Here is a 16,145-nt window from a genome sequence, read left to right as displayed (position 1 = left end):
AAATTTAATTTTTTATTTCTTATTTTGATATTTAAATAATTTGCTTTAGTGTTGATTTCATTCAAATTGTTATAAGTTATTCAACCCTAAACTAAATTAACAATAAATAAAAATATAATACTCTAACTTAATGTAACATTCTAACTTACTAATAAATAAATTTCACTCCCCAACTTAAAGTAATGTTTGTAATTGTATTGTGTTTAGCCTTTAAGAACACATATATTATTTTTTTATCATAAAAAAAAACATATATTAATATTACATATGAAAAAATAACAAATTCAATAATTGAAATGGTTGAAAACAAAATTAAGCCAAAACCTCAATTCATTAATGAAAAAATATCCAAATTTTTGAACTTAGAAAAAACCGGAGTTAAGTATAGATAGACTTACATAGAAATTTGGACAGATGGATTCTCTCATATCCAATTTCATGTTTGACGGCAAATTTTGCTTTTAATTAAAGAATATAGATTACATGGAACAAAGTACCAAACAAAAGCCATAACAAATTAAATCCATAATAAAATATTGATGTCAACAACAAATAATCATGTAATAAGAAATTAAAAAATACAAAAATATTGCTTGCAATATTGACTTCTAAAAAAAACTCTAAAAGGTGTGATCAATCATAGAATTTCAACCTATCTATAAAACTTGTTGATAAAAATCATATTATATATAATAAAAAGGAAACAAATACACAAAATCCATTCAATTTGATGAAAGAAAAAAAAAAATTACATGCAAAGTTGTAGGTAGGGCAGAGAGCAGAAAGGAAGAATATAGCGAATAATTATAAAATACGTAGTAGAAATAATAAAACTCCAAAAAACAAAGGTGAGCGGTGGTAGCTTTGCTCTTTAAATTAGATTAGTTTGTTCGTTTTTTTGATCTTAAAGAAATAATAAATGCTTATATTTTAGTTTTTTTTAAACGTGACTCTTCTTTTTTAATAAAAAAAATACGCACACTGCAGTTTTTTTTTTTTTAATAAACGTGACTCTTTTTTAATAAAAATGACTCTTTTAATAAACGTGACTCTTTTATATTTTCATTTTTTATTCTTTTGGTATATATCCTTCTTCTCTTTTTGCTTTCATGCTGTCAATGATGATAAAGAAAGAAAGAAAAAAAAAATGGAGCCGTTCGCACAGTAAAACCTAAATCACAAAAGAAAAAGGGAAACAAAAAAAAAAAAAAAAAAAAAAAAAAAAAACGCAAAGGATAATGCTACCAAAATTTAAAGTTTATTGTTGCATACCTTCATGGCTTCATGTTCAGCAGTGTTGATTGTGCAGCATTGTCAGAAAATGTCTCTAGCAAAAAATCCCATGACTTCTGTGTTTTATTACCCAAAAAAAAAATTCAGTGGATGAGATGAACACTTTGTCAATTTCAAAGAAACTGCTACCAAAATTAAAGTTTTTTTTTTTTTAATTTAATTTTTTTTTCAGTACAGTATTTCAAAAGAGAATGCTACCAAAATTTAAATTTTACATACCTTTCTAGGTCAATATTTGATTGTACCGGATTTGTCACAAAATGGTTCTCGCTGGTTGGTTTTGCAATTTGGGTGAATGTGAATTTGGTGTGTGGAGTGAGAAAAGTGAGAGACGTGAGGTGAAGAAATTCGGTACTGATAGGAGAATGGCTGAGTTTGTTCACATTTTTTTGGAGGAGTGGAGCTAGAAACTTGTTTTTTGAAATTTGATACTTGACGTTTTTTACCCTACTGCTAAAAGAACTTACTATTTATTGATGATGATATTTTCGAATCACATAAAAGTCCAGTAAATTTTATGGAGAATCTTGTAACATTATTGACTCTATTCCCAAAACATTTGTTGGAGAAGTCATAGATTATTGGATGAGGTATTTTTGACTTTTAGAAAACCTAGATCAAAGAGGGAATCCTAATAGATAATATAGAATAGATAAAGCATAATATAACTTTTTTTAATACATTTTAAAGCAATCATGGAAAAAATTGTCAAATGCCCTTTTCAGGCAAAAATAGCAACTCTTTGCCCCCTTTCCCAAACTAATTAGGGAAATGCCCTTCTTTTGAAACTCGATTTGTGATAAATCGAGTTAGGCTTTATAGCGGCGTTTTTAAGGAGGTCGAGTTACAAGACACCACTATAAGTCCTTAAAACATTACTATAGGTCTTGAAAAACGCCGCTATAAGGCGCTATAAATTTTTTTTTTTAACTCGATTTATCTCAAATCGAGTTACAAAAGAGGGGCATTTCCATAATTAGTTTGGAAAATAGGGCAAAACGCTGCTTAGTTTGGGAGAAAAGGGCATTTGCCCATTTTCTCCAAGCAATCATTAATCAAAATAGAATTTGGAATTCTTTTATATCCCAAAAATAATCTATGGTTAATTTCATACTAACTGAAAATCATTGTATATTCATTTACAAAATAACCTTCATTTTGGTTGCAAAGCCTAGTTTTAACAATATTAATAACTAAATAATTTTGTATTATAGTTGAAGTAGAAACAATAAGAATAACTACACTTGTAACTACTCCAAAACATTTTCATAGTTTGTTGATCTTTTAATCCTTATAAACTAGTACTTGACACAATTCTATAAGATGAATAAAAAACATATGTACATGTGTGCTACGATCCTCATCAAAATAATGAAAAGAAAATAAAACTAACATAAAATATAGTGAAAAAAAAGGTAGAAAGCGACACACAAACACACATAAAAGCAAGAAACTACCTTGGAATTGTAATCAAAGATTAATCTTGTTTGAAGGCCTTTAGCTTACAAGTGTAACAATTCTATAAACAAGTTTGTATTTTGTTGATCTTCTAATCCTTATGAATCACTTGTCACAATTGAGAAAGAAATTATGAGGAATTAAATTAAAAAAAAAAAAATATTTGTGCTTTGGATCTACTACTATTGCAATCAAAATTTTGAAGAAGAAAAAAAAAAAAAACATAAAATATAGTGAAAGAAATAGAAAGCGACACACACACATGCAAGAAACTGCCTTAGAATAGAAATAAAAGATTAATCTTGCTTGAAATTTTTTAGCATCTTATTTCTCAGCTTGCCCATAATTTGTAGTTGATTAGGAATTTTTTTCCCTAATGGACTTAGATACATAAAATACCAAAAACATAGAAATATTTTTTCTTAAAAAAAAAAAAAAAAAAAAACGTTTATGTTAACACAAATATTTAGAGGAGCCCCTACAAGCTATGGGCTAGTCTACCATATCTATTTTTAAAAACATATTTAGAGTGTGTTTGTATAAACTATTACAAAATGATGTTTTGGAAATGAGCATTTGTAAAAAAATAAAAAATAATAAAAAATAATAAAAAATAAAAAAATAAAAAAACTATGAAGAATTGCTGTTGTAAAACGGTGTTTTGGGTGTAAAAACGCACTTTCAGGCTCCAAATTGCCTAACCAAACATATTCTAGACTACTGAATTCTTAGGAAGACAACTGAAATATTTATATGCATATTTATTATAAAATAAAATTTGGAAAGAAAACAAAAGGAGGGAAGGCCTGAGAATAATACTATATACATAATGGTTTTACTAAGTAATTTACACAACAATTTACATAATTGTTTAGTTGGTAGGTAGTTATTAATTTTCATATGAGTTCAACACTGATACTATTTTTATTATTCACTATTAACAACTTTCCACCTCATGTTGTAAGATTTGGTGTGACTTTAGACTTATTTGGAGGCCCCAAGCAGTTCCCTTAGCCTTGATGTGGGTTCATCTCTGACTCAGTCTCCTTCGCCTCCCTCGACCTAACAGCCAATAATCTGCTGGTGTCCCCACTGACTTGCGAATCTATGGTTAATCGTTCCCTGTACAACATGTTTCATGGTGTATCAACTCTTTCAATAATTGGGCAAGGGCTAATAATTAATGGAAGATAATGGAATACAATCATTCACTATGCAAGCTTAGGGAGCAGGTCTAATACGATAATTAAATGCCATAAAATTCAGCATAAACTTTGAGGAAGAAACACCGACATGACAAAAAGTTCTGCAAGTCAAGTTTTGCACTCAACATCTAATTAAATGGCTCCCATGAAGGAACCTTTTTACTTAAAAAAACCTCCCCACCTTCCCAAATCATAATGGTGTCCGTTCCGTTGAATTATCTAGTATTTTAATCAATTAAAAATATGAAAAAGTCTATCCCACTACTTCTAATCTTGCAAGAAATTAATGAAAGTCTAGCAAGATTTTTGTATATAAGATTGAGTGTAGTCTCCCACTAGATAAACATGATAAAATTGAGTGAATGATATAATATAATTTGACCTACAATCATTGAATTATTCTTAAATTATCCTTATATATTGTATTAACTCCACAATTAACCTCTCCCAAGGTTTCCATATATATAAAGGGACTATAGTTGTGGCATTATGTTTTAATAAAAATGAATTTGTACCTAGGGCCATAAAACATTTATATCATCATTCTCATCAGGTCCTTTAAAATTGACCGAAATGCAAAATAGATAATGGATCCATAAAAAAGTGTGTTATATATTTTTAAATGATGATTGTAGCTTATATATATATGGTAAGCAGATTTGCAAGGCGTAAAACAAGTGGCTAGGCTTGTGTGATATTCTTAGTACTTCATTTTGTGACATATTAGCTACAAAATTAGTTGTAGTCTAAAATAACAACTTTACTCAATAAAATTAACATTACTACATATTTTGGAAATCTAACTGTTGAATTGCTTGTTCTTTATGATCTCAATACACATGTCAAATTTTGTGTCAATTGGAAATCTTTAACTATATGATCTATAAATTTATATTTTATGCATAATTTTAATCTACAAAAACTTACAATTTAAAAAATTTATTGATGATATAGCTATTGATATTTAATTTTTTAGAAATTTTGCAAATATGGAGAATATAAAAAGAAGATATGATCCAATGGTGAATTTGTCATAACTATAATTATTATTAAGCATAGAGAACCAGAATTATTGTTAATTCTGTGAACCCCTTAAATCGGGGTTGGACCGCACAATTCATGCAGAACCGGTGGCATGAACCGCACAGTCCAACCCCGGTTCATTTTTTTTTTTTTTTTTAAATAACTTAACACAATTCTATTCTACTTAATTAAATTATCCATCTCTTACAAGGAATTAAAAAAAAAATTAAAATTAAAATCCTTCAAAGATATTCAACTTTACTTCAAAAATTAATCATAAATTTTAATGTTTTCATGGTTATTATTTTATTTTATTAACTTTCTTATTTAATTATTAAATATATGCTTGAAAATCATTAAATTTCCCTCACATATATAGATATATTAGTCAATTTTGCTAGTTTTATAAATTTAATATCTATATTTAGGCTTTAATTAATTATTAAATTAATTATGATGTCATCACAGTTCGACCTCGGTTCGACTTCAAAAACCTTGAACTCTCCCTTTTACGGTTCAATGAATGATTCGGGTTTCAAAACCATGATGCTATGCACATCTTATGTTCTTGTCGGACCGTATATTATGTTTGCATATATCAATCACCTATATGTGAAAGAAGTATTACATATATTTGTTACATTAGATATATATCATATCTGACATGTGATACAACCATTGTGTATAGAAAGTTGTCTAGCATTCAAACTTTTTGAGGATAATTGTACTAAGGAAAAAGTTTGTGTCAATCGGATATTATTTACTATATGATCTATAAGCTTATATTTTATGCATAGTTTTAAACTACAAAAACTTGCAAATTAAACAATTTATTGATGACATAGTTATTGATCTTCAATTTTCTAGAATTTTTGCAAGCATGGAGTATATAAGAAGAAAATGTAATCCAATGGTGGATTTATCAAAATTCACCTCTAATAAAAAATATTGAATAAGGTTATAGCCTAAAACTACAACTAATTTTGTAGCTAAAATTTATCATTGTACTAATTTAACCATTCAATTAGTGGTATTTATTTATTGTATCAACATTGGATTATTTGTATCATTTTCAAAACACATGAATCTTTCCTCTTAATAAGTATCACTTGTTTAGTCGTTGCATCAAAATTTTGAAACAAATTGTGTAATGGTAAATCTATCTGACTATCTCTATGAATATCGCATGAAAAACTCTCTGAAGTACTCATTTTGTACGCGTTCACTAAATAAATTAGCAATGTAGAAAGGAAAATTATTAATGTTGACAGTTATGTTGTACAAATTATGTTTTCATTTAAAATTTTTAAGTAATAGGTTGTATACAATCAAAAGTATCACAGAAGTGTAGCACACTCAGTCTTTTTATGGTTCATCTTTTTCTATTAAAAACAATATTTTTTTAAATTTTAAATTTATGAATTCCCGAGGTATTTAACATAGATATCGAGGATTCAAATCTCTCCTCCCTCATTAATTTGACACCAAAAAAAAAAAAAAAAAAAGAGTGCATTAAGTAAGACACTTGACACAAAATCGAAGTACATTTAAAATATAAAGACACTTAATATCAAATTACAGTGCAATTGGAACAACAGTTGATGCAAAATTAAAAATTAGAATTTAATTAGGGTTCTTGATTTTTGTTTTTTTAAAGAACCAATTTGGGTTCTTGATTGAGTTTTTTTTTTTAGTAATGTTACGACATAAACTATTTTACAATATTCTTACAAACTGCTGATATGGTTTTAGTATTTTTCAAATAGTTATTGTAAGTAAAAATATGATGTTAATGATAGGCCCATATTAGAACTAGTAAGAATTTGCCACATCAGTAGTTTGTAAATAATTTGTTTCTGTAGCATTATTTTTTTTTTAATAAAAAAACGTTACGTAAGTTATTAATTTGACTTTTATTGGATTCTTATGGATAGTTTTCTCGTCTCCTATTGCGTCTCTCATCAATATATTCTTGGTAATTTGACCGTCAATATCGATACACGTATTAAAATTACATGCTTTTAGAAATAGTTGGCCACCGGCCACTTTAACTTTTCAAGATTATAAAATATTTTCAGATGTGCACCAAGAATTTCCCTTAATTTAATACTATAAGTCTTTGATAAAAGCCAAATTAGTTGTTTAATTGTTACTTTCTTTACATTTTTGGGATTGAATCATTGAAATTTAAAAACATACATATTATTCTAAATTTCTTTTTCAGAGAACACACCACATGTGCTAGAAATTCTGACCGCACACATACATAGGCACACTTTTATTTCATTTAAAATGATAGGCAAAGTTATTATATAACTTTGACATAATGATTACTCTACAGATATAAGTTCTGAACGTTCAATTAGTGTATAAAACACCTTGAACGTTTAGATCCCCAATTTACAAATTACCAATTCAAGCTTAATATCAAACAATTAATGCGCGGAATATGAACATAAGCTTAATACAGAATTGATAAACAATCTAAACCAAATAAAATCACATCTACAGCAGAAATTAAATAGCAAAGATTAAGGGAAGAAAGATGCAAACACAAAGACAACACAACGATGTGTTATTGAAGAGGAAATCGAAGCCCTCGGCGTAAAACCTCTCTGCCACCCTCCAAGCGGTAAATAATCCACTAAAGAATGTAGTTGGGATACATGAACAGCAGAAGACCCTTCAAACCTAATCTACCCAATGTACCTAAACCCTCCAAACTCCTACTCCAACGAGGTTACGCCGAAGCTATTTCTTCTTTAGCTTACCGGATTCCACTATTGACCATAGCATCAACCAATATAAAATTGGTCACTTCTTAACTGCTTCCCAAAGCACCAAATAGCCTTCTCACAGATATGGATATGGTGAGAAAAGGTTTTGGTAATGTAGCTCTCAAGGATGTAAAAATGGAGAGGGTGAGAGTAGAGGAATTTGAAGTCTCTATGTGAAGATTGGGGATGAGTCAATCTTGTTTTTCTCTAGGGTTTCTCTCTCAAAATTCTCTCTGGAAGCTCTCTTATGATTGATCACCTTTTTCTATAATTTTTTTTAAAAAATTATTTTTTAATTTTAAATTTAAGGATTTTACATGTAAGTATACTTAATTCTAAATTACAGTGCAATTGACATAAGTTTTATAGTTCAACTGACACTTCCCGATGTATTTAACATAAACATTGAGGATTTAAATCCCTCCCCACTCATTAATTTGACACATAAAACAAAACAAAAAAATAGAGTGCATTAGGAAGGACATTTGACACAAAATCGAAGTACATTTAAAATATAAAGATACTTTATATCAAATTACAATGCAATTGGAACAATAGTTGATACAAAATTAGAGTTCAATTAGAATTTAATTTGGGTTCTTGATTTTTTTCTTAAAGAACCAATTTGGGTTCTAGATTGAGTATTTTTTTAATTAGAAAAATTACGTAAGTTATTAATTTGACTTTTATTGGATTCTTATGGATAGTTTCCTCATCTCTAGTTGCGTCTAAGCAATAGCTAATTATTGAGTACTCCTGGAGTATTATAAATACGTATTCCCCCCTTTCACATAACTGTGTGTCCTACTAATTAAATTTATGATGGGATCACAATTCATGTGAGAGAGGGGAGTACACATTTATAGTACTCTTGAAGTATTTAATAATTTTCTCTGACCAACATCGTCTTGGTCATTTGACCATCAATTTCGATACACATAATAGGATTACATGCTTTTAAAAATAGTAGGGCCACCGGCCACTTTAACTTTTTAAGATTATGAAATGTTTTCAAGATTGTGAAATATTTTAGATGTACACCAAGAATTTCCCTTAATTTAATACTATGAGTCTATGATATACGTCAAATTAGTTGGTCAATTGTTACTTTCCATACATTTTTGGAATTGAATCATTGAAATCTAAAAACATATTTTAGTATTCTAAATTCCTTTTTCAAAGAACACACCACATGGTGGCAGAAATTCCGTCCGCAGGCTTACGTAGGCACACTTTTGATTCATTTAAAATGATTGGCAAAATTATTGCATACCCTTAGCGTAATAGTTACTTTAAAAGTATAAGTTCTAGGATTGGAGGGAGAGGGCAAGGGTTGGGGTTCAAGTCTCTAGAAGGAAACTTCACACACATACATACCTAAATAAATAAAATAAAATGATTGTAAAGAAATCCTTTTAGATAAGAATAGTTTTCTGGGAGCTCAATCCAAAACTAAGAGTGTCCAATGGATATGAAACATCTTTTTTCATTTCTACCATCTTTTCAGCAAGTTGTCCAAGTTGTAGACTTGTAGTATGTTTTTGTCTAGTCCATCAAGTTTTTGTGTTCAGATTACTATTCAGTGAATCATTGTAGAGTTTTTTTTTTTTTTAGTCATTACTAAGTGGGATCCATTGATTTTATATATAGAATTGTACTAGGAGTAGAAGTCTACTACTAGTAGGAAAGCTACAAAGGTAACGTGAATTCACAATTGAGAGATATATATATATATATATATATATAATTTTTTTTTTTGTCTTTTATGTCAGGGGGAGGGGGAGGGGGGGGGGGGGGGGGGGGAGAGGGCAAATAAGGTACTTCAGGTCATTATTAGTCAAAAAATTTGAAAGTTCAGGGGCACCTCCGCCCCTCCCCCCCCCCCCCCCCCCCCCCCAGCCCCTGATTGTACCAATAGCTTTTTTCTTTTTTTTTTATTTTATTTTATTTTATTTTTATTTTTTAATGTTTTATGAGAATCAATAGCTGTTTTGATTTGGTTAGAGAAATGAAATGTTTTAGTATTGGTTGATATTAGTGTACCATTTTAAGATTGCTGCTATATATATGTGTGTGTGTGTGTGTGTGCGCACGTGTGTCAAAGTGTTTAAAATAATAAATTTATATATATCTCACCAATCTAATATAATAAAAATAACAATAATAGGTATACAATTTTAAAAACTAAATACTACACTATTGTACTAATGTAAAATAAAAAAAAAAAATTAAATTACAATATTGTTTCAATAAATAAAAATTACACTATACTATTGTACTAATGTACAATTTTAAAAAATAAATATAAACTACACTATCGTTTCAATCAAAAAAACAAAAGCGCAGTTGTACTAAAATACTATACTAATTGTCTATTGTACTTTTTTTTGAGTAAATATCAGAATTGTAGCAATATTGTAATTAATAGTTAGAAAATAAAAATAAAAATTAAATTACAACATAAACAACTTCATAGTTTGTTGATTTTTTAATCCTTATGAACTACTTGGCACAATTTAGAAAGAAATGATGATGAATAAAAAACTTATGTGTGCTTCAGATCTACTATGATTTGCATCAAAATATTGTATTGGGGGACCACAAAATTTGACTTCCTACAACCACTCTAAAAATAGATCCGCGTGGTGTGATGTCGAAACTCATAAAAGATTTGAGTGTGACTTCATTATCACCAATTGGTTTTGAGATGGAATGACATAGCTCACAGTCCAACAAATGGTATCAGAGCCAAGGTCATGGGTTTGAGTCACGGGGGTGTCATTGTGAGGGAGGGATTGTTGAGGGGACCACAATTTGACTCCCTAAAACCACTCTAAAAACAGGCCTGTGTGATGTGATATTGAAGCTCATAAAGATTTGAGTGTGTCTTCCTCATTACCAATTGGTTTTGAGGTGGAATGACATAGCTCACGGTCCAACATATTGAAAGGAAAAAAAAACTAACACAAAATATAGTGAAAAAAAGTAGAAAGCGACACACAAACTACCTTAGAATATTCCAAGGTAGTTTCTTGCTTTTATAATAAAAGATTAATCTCGCTTGAAGGACTTTAGCTTACAATTGTAACAACTCTATAAACAAGTTCGTACTTTCTGGATCTTTTAACCCTTATGAATCACTTGGCACAATTGAGAAAGAAATAATGAGGAATAAATAAATAAAAAACATAGTTGTGCTTTGGATCTACTACTATTGCTCACAAAATTTTTAAGAAGAAAGAAAAAAACTAACATAAAATATAGTTTAAAAAAATAGAAAACACACTCACTGATAAAAGCAAGAAACTACCTTAGAATAGAAAACACAATTTTGCTTGAAAGCCTTTAGCCTTTTATGTCTCAGTTTGCCCATATTTTTTAGCTGATTAGGGTTTTTTCCCCTAAAGGATTTAGATACATAAAATACCAAAATCATAGAAATAACTTTTATTTATTTATTTAAAACACGTTTTCTGTTTTAAAAATAAAATAATTAGAGGAGCCCCCACTAGCTATGGACTAGTCTACCATATCTTTTCTATAATATCTATATGTATATTTATTATTTGAGTCCAACTGTGGGCTAGTCTACCATATCTTATGTATAATATCTATAGGAAGACAAAATTCAAATATCTATATTTATATTTATTATATGAGTCCAGTTATTGTATGCTTTTAGGGCATATATTAATCATCTATTTTTCGAAACATTTTATGGAGAATTGAAAAAAACTGTAAAAAAAAGTTAGTAATTTTTTCAATTTTTCATAAACAGTTTCCTAAAATGATTTACTAATGTATGCTTTCTTAGGGCACACGTTAGTAAATCCCTTATTATATAAATAAATTTGGGAGAGAAAACAAAGGAAGAGGCCCTAAGAATTATACTACATGCACAATAGTTTTACACAATAGTTTTCACAATAAATTTCATAATTGCTTAGTTGGTAAGTTATTATTAATTCTCATCTGAGTTCAATACTGACACTACATTTATCATCAATTATTAACAACTTTTCACCTCATGTTGTAAAATTTGTTGTGAGTGTGACTTTGGACTTATCGAGAGGCCCTAAGAAGCTCACTTAAAGTCAATGTGGGTCTATCCCTGACTCAGTCGCCATGGCATCCCTCGATGCGATAGCCATTCTCCACCTTCATGGTGTCCCTACTGCCTTTTGAGTCAATAATTAAATGAAGATAATAACAATATTCCTATGCAAGCTTTGTACTCAACATCTAATCAAAAGCTCTCAAAAATGACCTTTTTTTGCTGAAAAACCACCTCACATTCCCAAATCATAATACTTTCCTGTGTGTTGAATTATAATCAAGTACTTTAATCAATGAAAAATATGAAAAACCATGTACCCACAACTTCTAATCTTAATTGCTAGAAATTAATGAAAGAGGTTTACTCAAAATGGAGGCTAATTAAAGACTGAACTGTTAAATTTAACCAAAGGTAGAGCTCACTAACTGGTTAATTAATGTTATTTTACATAAATTTAGACTTTTGAGGCAGTTTCATTTTATAAAATTATTGTAATATTCACGTATGAGTAATGCATTTAATTAATTAAGTATGAAGTCTCCCACTATATAAAAAAGACAAGATTGAGTGATTAATAAAATTTTTTTTTTTTAGACATAATTTCAATCTTTGGCATCTGTTCCTAATGATTGCTTTTTATCATCAAACCAAGATACCAATTAGTTTTCGTTGTAGGTAGGGATCAAATCCCTAATTCTTATCTGATAACAATAAACTTTATTAGTTGAGCTAACTTGAACTCACAAGTTATATCAATTCCTTAATTAACTTCTCCCCTGGGTATTACCTCCCCCCCCACCCCCCCCCCCCAACAAAAAAAAGACTTTACTATAGGTTTCTATATATATCTTGTGATTGGAGTTGTTAATTGCATTGTGGTAAACACTAAAAAAGAGGAAATGGTTATTCTACCATTACTCCAACAATCATGGCAAAAGCTATACAAAATAACCTTCATTCACCTCCTCCCTCTTCTTTTCCTTTTCTCTTTTCTTTTTATTTTCAAATGCATTAGAAGTAGTGGAAAACCCAATTTACCTCCATCCCCACCAAAGCTGCCAATCATTGGCAACCTTCACCAGCTTGGCTCACTTCCACACCGTTCTCTTCAAGCCCTCTCTAAGAAGTATGGCCCTGTAATGTTCTTCTACTTTGGCTATGCACCAACACTTGTGGTGTCATCTGCAAATATGGCAAGAGAAATGATGAAAACACATGACATCCTTTTCTCAAATAGGCCAAAAACCACGGCTACCAATTCCTTACTCTATGGATGCACAGACCTAGCATTCTCATCCTATGGTGAATATTGGAGGCAAGTGAGGAAAATTTGTGTCCTAGAACTTTTGAGCCTCAAAAGAGTGCAATCTTTTCAATATACAAGGGAAGAAGAAGTTTCTATATTGATCAATAAGTTATATGACTTGTGCCTCAAAGGGGTTTCTATTAATCTAAGTGAGTTATTGATTGAAAACTCCAACAACATTGTTACAAGATGTGTGTTTGGTAAAAAGTTTGGAGAAGTGGATGGTAAAGGCAAGTCTTCAGAACTACCAAGAAAGGTAATGGTGCTACTAGCAGCTTTTTCTTGGGAGGATTATTTCCCCTTTTTGGGTTGGATTGATATTCTAATGGGATTTAAACCAAGTCTAAAATCCACTTGTGGAGAACTAGATGCTTTTCTTGATCAAGTGGTTGAAGAACACAAGACAATGAAACGTGATGATGATGAAAATCCCAATAAGAAAGATTTTGCAGATATTCTCCTCCAACTTTAAAAGAACAGCATGCTTGACTTTGAGCTTAGCCATGACAACCTCAAAGCAATCCTACTAGTATCTCTCTCTCTATCTCTCTCAAACACTCTATTCTTATAATTTTATGTTTTTGAAACTGATAATATATAAAGTGCTACCTACTATGTCATTTAAAATTTTAAATGATGTAGCACGGGATATATCTTCAGATTTGTAATATTTGATCTAACCATAAAATAGATTCATTTTAGATGGAGGTAATCTAGCTACTACCATTGGAAACGTACCTAAAGTTTTATTTTATCATAATTTCAGGATATGTTTGTTGGAGGAAGTGATACAACTTCAACAACTTTGGAATGGGTAATGGTAGAGCTCATAAGAAATCCAAGTATTATGAAAAGAGCACAAGAAGAGGTAAGAAGAGTGGTGGGAAATAAGTCAAAGATAGACGTCAATGATATCAATCAAATGGATTACTTGAAATGTATCCTCAAAGAAAGTCTAAGGCTGCATCCACCAGTTCCGCTTTCTGTACCTCGAGAAACATTAGAAAGTTTAAAATTTGGAGGTTATGATATTCCGCAGAAAACAAGAGTATTTGTCAATGTATGGGCAATCCAAAGGGACCCTAAACTATGGGATAGGCCAGAAGAATTCATCCCAGAGTGATTCACAAAAAACCCAGTTGATTTCATAGGTCAAAACTTTGAATTCATCACATTTGGAGGTGGGAGAAGGGGGTGCCCAGGATTGACATTTGGCATTGCTATAGTGGAATACGTGCTTGCCAACCTCATATGCTGGTTTGATTGGAGGTTGCCTACTGTTAATGCACAGGGAGAAGACTTGGACATGACTGAAGTTAACGCTCTCACAGCATTTCGGAAAAATCCTCTCTATCTAGTACCAATATTGTACTCTTCTTGATCTATCCTCCTTTAATAGGTCATCCTTGTGCATATCCAATCTCTACTTAATCTTTCCTCGTTATCTTGTTGTGTTTAAGAATTTGTTGTCGTCTGTTACTTATCGAAATAAATGTAAAGGGACTTCAACAGTAATAAAAATAGTTGTGACACGATTGTAGCTGATGTATCTCTCTCTCTCTCTCTCTCTCTCTCTCTCTCTCTCTCTCTCTATGTGTGTGTGTGTGTGCGCGTGTGTGTGTATGTGTTGTCTGTTAAAAAAAAAATATCATTCTTATATAATGTATTGTAAAATGAAGAATGAAATATAATGTGTGTTGTAAAAGTGGTTATGTAAAATAGATAAAAAGACATTTTTTATGAGCTAAAATACATTTTATTCACATAATCGGATGAGAATACACCTAAATCATTTTCTTGTATTTACTTTAACTAAGCGTTTGTTCTTGATCTATTAATGAAAGAGTTAGGCTTATAAATAGCACACCTGTAAAAACTCTTCTCAACAATCAGGAGAAAGGTTTTTCCTTACCTTCCTTCCATCTCCATCTCCTCTCTCTTACATCTATATATATATATATATATATATAAAAAACTTATTGAGAGGCAGGATTTTTTAAGAAAGTGATCTAGTTTACACCAATATTTGCCACCCATGTCGTTGTGACTATTTAACAAGAAGTTACTAATTTTTTTTTCTTTTGAGTTTCAATCTATAGCATCCGCTTCTAATAATAGTTCTATCATTAGTCAAAAGTTACTAATTTTTTTACTCCATTATTTGAGATATAACTTTTTATATTCTCCAACAATAATTGATGTCATGCTTAATATGCTAGCACACTGTAGATTCATTCTAAAATAATTGCTTGAAAGTTGTCTATATGACCCATTCTTAACACTTCATTTTGTGATATATGATTTTATTAAGATTTGGGGAATTAGCTCTTTCATATTACATGTCATGAAGCACTTTTAATTGGTGTTGAAATAAGACTAAATTAAAGGGAAACTTGACATGAAATTAGAGTAAATTTCAAATATAACTTGAGAAAGTTGACATAAAATCAGAATAAATTGGTTTAATCATTTGTTGAACTTCCGTATCAATTATATGAAGTTGTAATCCATGCGTATGCATGGAAATATTTAATAGTAATAATAATAATAAGGTGGTCTTACTTAGGTGATTAAGGTGATCACCTCTGTTTTCATGCAAGTATTATGAATAAGCCACTTTACACCAAAATTAAGAAAATTAGTGAGTTCCAGTTAGCTCAACTGATAAAGTCTCTAATGGTTGAATAAGAGATCTGGGGTTCAATCCCCGCCTACACTAAAAACAAATTGGTGTCTTGGTCTAATGATAAAGAGTTATCATCAGGAGCGGACGCCATAGGTTGAAATTCTCTCAAAAAAAAAAAAAAATTGGACTTGTAATGCAAAATTAGATAATAATTAGAAATTAATTTGAATTATGATTATATATACTTTGACTTTAATATGTAACGGATGCTCTAAGAGCATTTGTTAGTGAACCTTTTTAGGAAAGTTTTTATGGAAAAAGAAAAAAAATAATTAATGTTTTGACAGTTTTTCTATTTCCAATAAAAGTTGTATCAAATTTTTTTTTAAATTGTTTATTA

The 16,145-nt window shown here is 30.0% G+C and overlaps 1 pseudogene; it reads left to right on the top strand.

Annotated features, from left to right (window-relative positions):
- The first annotated feature begins 12,697 nt into the window (after window positions 1–12,697).
- LOC126703330 (cytochrome P450 71A1-like) lies at window positions 12,698–14,664 on the top strand (annotated as a pseudogene).
- The last annotated feature ends 1,481 nt before the right edge of the window (window positions 14,665–16,145 follow it).

Source organism: Quercus robur, chromosome 10, assembly GCF_932294415.1.
Source record: "Quercus robur chromosome 10, dhQueRobu3.1, whole genome shotgun sequence".
In the NCBI taxonomy this organism is placed as follows: Eukaryota; Viridiplantae; Streptophyta; class Magnoliopsida; order Fagales; family Fagaceae; genus Quercus; species Quercus robur.
The sequence above is the reverse complement of the archived record's forward strand: the minus strand, read 5'-3'. Positions and strand labels throughout refer to the sequence as shown.